Raw genomic sequence first — 6,000 nt, forward strand, 5'->3', positions numbered from 1 at the left:
ACAGCTCCAGTTGCCTCCTTGCATAACCGTGATGAATGAGGGATTCTGGGAGTTGTCCCAAAAAATGACATTTCCCAGCCCTCATCTGCAAAGGATAATTATAAATGACACTAGTGACCTCAACTAGCTATGATTCAAATTGTGCTAACACAGAGAGACTAAACTCAGATATATGGATCATAGGTAGGTCACAATTTTTATCTGTGTGGCATGAAAAAGTTCAGTTTAACCTTAAGTAAAGAAGGGGGAGAAATCTGAATCAGTATTGGTTCCCAACAGCAACCTATCTAGTTGTTGCCAAATTAAGAATGGACTCATATTTTGTCGGGGTATAGCTAACCTCGAAAGACCGCTCAGATAGACAGAGTTTTCCCCTCCATGGTTTTCATGAGCAGTTTAGAAGCCTCTGTGTTCTTCCTTCATGCATGATAGTTGCAATGAAGCAGCAGGAGCATGAGTAATGTAAGAATGATAAAGCACAACTAGGAAAACCAAGAAGCCAAAAACAGACCACAGTGGAGCAAGAGACCTGAAAAAAACCTGAAAATTTTCCAAAGATGCTTCAGTAACATGTAGAAATTCCTTCCCAGCACCCAGTGGGTGAACCAACATCTAGGGACATCATAGGGAGGAAGGGACTTTAGAGAAAGCAGTTGGGTTGTGTTGAAGATGGACCCAAAATACATTATTTTGGGAAGCATATATAAGAATGGGTGAAATCTCATGAGATTCTGTGCGAGCATGCAATTTGGCATTAAGTCACCTGGGCTGAGAGATGAGAAACTCAACCATCATGGGGCATTGTCTCTGCTAAAAGTGTGAATACCTCCTCCATATTCATGAGGGGAGAGATATGGGCATCCTGAGGAAATGTCTGAAAATTATTGTTTTACTATGGGTGGAGATGCTGAAATTTCCTAAGAAGGAAAGCCTACAGGAACTTTAATCCTGATAGGCAGTGGAATTTAACATCCGTTAATTATCTCCCTAATTTCCATTGCAATTTGCAGAACACATTTTCCTTTACTTGTCTAGACACTGCATTAGTACTATACATTGCTATTCTGCTGGTGCCAAACACTGCTAATTTATCATTAAGCAATATACTATTTGTCAATAGTGTTTACAATTATACAGCTGCAATAGAGCATTCAGGGCTGCAGTAAACAAATTCAGAAGGAGATGAGGAGAATTTGCCCTAAAGCTGAGCTTGCTGAGAAAAAAACATAAAAACATATATAAAAAGAAGAAAAGCTTTCTATATGGACATGAGGCTTTTTATATGCTCATTTCTGCAGATTAACTTGAAATCCATTTGCTGTGGTTTATTTTAGACATAAATACATTAAAATAAACAGAAATAGTCTGAACATTCCCTTTTGTTAGAATCTCAAGATCTTCGAAAAGAGGAATTTGTTCAATCCCATCTCCATCACAGACCCATCTGGTGAAGATGTGGAGTGAGACTTCTCCATGTCTTCTCCCAGCCTTTGGGACTCCCCTCCACAGCAGGCTAAGGGCACATCTGCACTGACCAAGAAATGAAAGCCACAGAGGAAGAGGCAAATTGAAGGTGCACCTGTTCACATGTCAAGCGTGGAAGGCTTGAGTAGGGCTTCTACATACACTTGAGAGTATGACCAACCTAATCCCAGTATTCACAGTATTCTCAGCTTCATGGCCTCGGAGGATCTGAGTGCAGATTGCCAGAGCATCCATCTCTTCATTGGTTTCACCCTGTGATATGGTTTACACCTACACAGAATCATGTAAACTATGGTCCTATTTCAGAATATCCCACAATTTTGCTTATCTTTTTTTTAAAAAAGATTCTAATGCACATACGGCAGTCCATGCAGTCATGCCGGCCACATGACCTTGGAGGTGTCTACGGACAACGCTGGCTCTTCGACTTAGAAATGGAGATGAGCACCAACCCCCAGAGTTGGACACGACTGGACTTAACATCAGGGGAAACCTTTACCTTTACCTAATGCACATTCCTGCAGGTGTTCATACAAAGTCATCAAAACACAAAGTTTTCGAGATTCCTTCAATTCACAATAAGTGGTCAGTGTAAATGTGCCCTAGGTTGGCTTCCTCTGCTTTCTTTTCACAGGGAGACAAAGACCTTTAAATGCAAACGGGCATTCAATATTATTATTATTATTATTATTATTATTATTATTATTATTATTATTATTATTATTATTATTATTATTATATTGTATGACACAGCACACAAGATAGATATGCTGGATTTCATTTCACAAAATCACAAGTCGAACACTTCTCAAGTGTCTAGGACTGTGTGATGTATTCTCGAACGATGCGTACAGATCCCAGTAGGGTGGCCTTTTGCAGTTGACAGATCATAATATTGTCAATGTCTATTGTTTCCAAATGCCGGCTGAGATCTTTTGGCACGGCACCCAGTGTGCCTATCACCATCGGGACCACCTGCACTGGTTTCTGCCAGAGTCTTTGAAGTTCAGTCTTGAGGTCCTGATAGTGGCTGAGTTTTTCCTGGTGTTTTTTGTCAATGCGACTGTCACCTGGGATGGCGACATCAATGATCCAAACCTTTTTCTTTTCCACAACTGAGAGGTCTGGTGTGTTGTGTTCCAGAACTTTGTCAGTCTGGATTCGGAAGTCCCACAGTGTCTTTGCGTGCTCATTTTCCAATACTTTTACAGGTTTGTGATCCCACCAGTTCTTTTCTGCTGGGAGGTGGTACTTGCGGCATAAATTCCAATGAATCATTTGGGCCACATAGTTGTGCCTCTGTTTGTAGTCTGTCCGTGCAATTTTCTTATAGCAGCTGAGGAGATGATCAATGGTTTCGTTGGTTTCCTTGCACAGTCTGCATTTTGGGTCATCAGCTAATTTTTGATCTTGGCCTTAATTGCCTTTGTTCTGATGGCTTGCTCCTGGGCTGCAAGGATCAGGCCTTCTGTCTCCTTCTTCAGGGTCCCATTCGTGAGCCAGAGCCAGGTGCCACCTTGCCGTGGTGGTGGTGGTGGTGGTGGGGCTTAACTGCTCCAATGATGTTGAGAGCTGTGCTGGCTGTAGTGTAACTACCGGCAGGTCCAACCAAGCCAGAGAGGTCTCGGCTGAGGAGTAGAACTAAGAGCACCTAACTCATTAGCATTATGGAGAATCAAACAAAAATGAAGTCTATACTGGCTCGGTTGTCACCCAGGATAAAAAGGACCGCGGTGGATGCTGCTGATTCTGGACATCCATCGACAAGTGGGCTACAGAATCAAAATACAAATGAACAGTCACAGAAGTGGCAGAAATATACAAGGCCAGAAAACCACACTACTATTATTATTATTATTATTATTATTATTATTATTATTATTATTATTATTCCCTGCTTTATCTCCCCGAAGGGGATTCAAAGCAACTTGACATAAAAGCATTAATGTACAATTTAAAATATATAAATGTGCAAAAATTAAAACAGAATTAAAAACAACCAGCACTAAAAACAATTCGCAGTTAAAATCCATCAAAACAGTTTAAAACCATAGCATCCCCTGACTAGATGTTAACCACTTTAATCTTTAAAAGCCTGTCTGAGTAGAAAGTTTTAGCCAGCAGCCAGAAGGACAGCAGGGAGGGGGCCATTCTGGCTTCCCTGGGCAGGGAGTTCCAGCGTTGAGGGGTAGCCACCAAGAAAACACTTTCTCGTTCCCACCAACCGGGCTTGTGATGGAGGTGGGACCAAGAGAAGGGCCTCTCCTGAAGATCTCAACACCCAAGCAGGTTCGTACAAAGAATGTGGTCAGCCAAATAGCCTGGACCTGAACCATCTAGGGCTTTAAAGGTCATAACCAGCACTTTGAATTGTGCCCAGAAACAGGCTAGAAGCAGTGGAGCTGCTGCAACAGGGGGGTTGTCTGCTCTCTATCGCTAGCCCTAGTGAACAACCTGGCTGCAGCTCTTTGGACCAGCTGTTTCTGAGCTCTCTTCAGAGGCAGCCCCACGTAGAACACATTACAGTAATCCAGATGGGATGTAACTAAGGCATGTACCACCATGGTCAGATCCGGCTTCTCAAGGAACGGGTGCAGTTGGCACACAAGTTTTAATTGTATCAGGGTTTTATATTATCTTGTTTCAACATTGATCGAAGTGGCATCTCAGTTTCTAACACAAGACAGATGTGGTGCTCTGCCTTAAAATGTCTAGCAGCAGGTTCAGATTTCAGACTTGTGATTCATAAAACCCTTACAGAGATTTGTGGTTGTTTTCCTATATGTTGCAATCATGCAAATAAACTTGCAGGATGATCAAGTGATATTTTGTTTAAATACAGTAGATTGTGCCTGTTTGCTTTTAAATCTCTCTCTCTCAAACACACACACACACCCTTCAAAGATATACCAGATTTATTTTCAGTGATATCAGTGAATCTGAAATATGAAACTGGACACTGACCGAGTATTTCACTTTTGGCAGGACTGGCACACTATTTGTTTTGCTTGCTTGATCTCACAAGTAGGAGATGTTGACATAGTTGTAAAATATGAAATATTGTGTGCATGGAGGATGAGGGAGCCAGAATTACATGATAAATGTATGCTTGGTAACTGGGCTAATATGCATGGCTCTCTAACGTAGGTGTCCCTACATGACTATAAAGTCAAATTACCTAGCAGTGCCACTTGGGGCTGCTATAACTCCCTGATTTATGTTTGTGTGGGCAATGGCATATGGTTCAGGGACGAATATTTGCTACATATTCTTAGGGAATGTTCTGAAAAGTGCCATGACTTTTCATGAATGTAAAAAAATATGAACTTTTGACCAGCGCTAAAGTGGAAAATTCAGTATAAACTGATTTGTAATTCATATAGTGACCTTTAATCCACTGCAGTTGTTTGACATTTTCATTCAAGGCGGTTTTGGTTCTCCAGTTGTTTAGGTATCAAAATAGGGGTGAGCTGGATGTTTATGTGTTCAAGAGTCTGATGAGGAAAATGAATCTTATTTCTTTGGATGATCAGAGGGAAAACAAATATTTCACAAGTGAGATGAAGAAGATAAAAGTTCTAGGACCTAGGCTTGATTCGGGTTATGGCGACATCACTAGTTCTCGTGGGTGCATCTATTCTATAGTGTAGAATGAAAGCAGCTTGAACCACTTAACTGCCATGGCTCAATGCTGTAGAATCATGGTATCTGTAGTTTTGTGCTGTTCTATGACCATAATAAAGATTTGATTGATTTATTGTAGTTTTGTGTGGTTACCAGCACTCTTGGGCAGAGAAGGCTAAAGACTTTGTAAAACTGCAACTCCCCTGATTTCACAGCACTGGGCCATGGCAGTTAAAGTCAGACTGTATTAAGGACCTCTTCACATGTGGCTTTTTGTACCCTTTTTTCTTATTTTATACAGGGCTGCCAAGCATCATCAGACGATGCTGTCTTGGCCCTGTCCACATTCCTCCCGAAGTGAAGAGGAAGCATCACAAAAGGCTTCCTTCTCCATGACGGAGAGAAAAGTGTTTTTTGGGTAGTTCTAACAGAGCTATCCGCACTTTCCTCTCCTTTTCCCTGTATGATGGGGGAAAGGGCCACGGTTCAACTGCATTGAACTGCATTATATGGTAGTGTAAACTCACATAATGCAGTTAAGTGCAATTATATGTTCAGTGTAGCTGGGCCCCAAGTTCTGGTTCCATTCTGATAGGAACCAATTTCCCCATATTTAAGACAGTTTGTCGAAGTATGCACTTAGAACATTACTGCACACTTGCCACTATCCCCTGCCATGGGATAGTGACACCTTACCATCATGGTGATTGAGAACCGTTGTACAGCTGCTGGTGTCATGCGATTGTGATGCTATGGCTGTATGAAGCCACACTTCTAGGTGAGTGGCATAGCTCTGCCCTCCTGCTTTGCTGATTCCCATTCTTGTTTTATTAAGATTAATTTTACAGTCTCTTCATAAGTGCCAGGACTCATCATGCATGGTTTCCTGTG

This window comes from Anolis carolinensis, chromosome 6 (assembly GCF_035594765.1).
Source record: "Anolis carolinensis isolate JA03-04 chromosome 6, rAnoCar3.1.pri, whole genome shotgun sequence".
NCBI classification, from domain to species: Eukaryota; Metazoa; Chordata; class Lepidosauria; order Squamata; family Dactyloidae; genus Anolis; species Anolis carolinensis.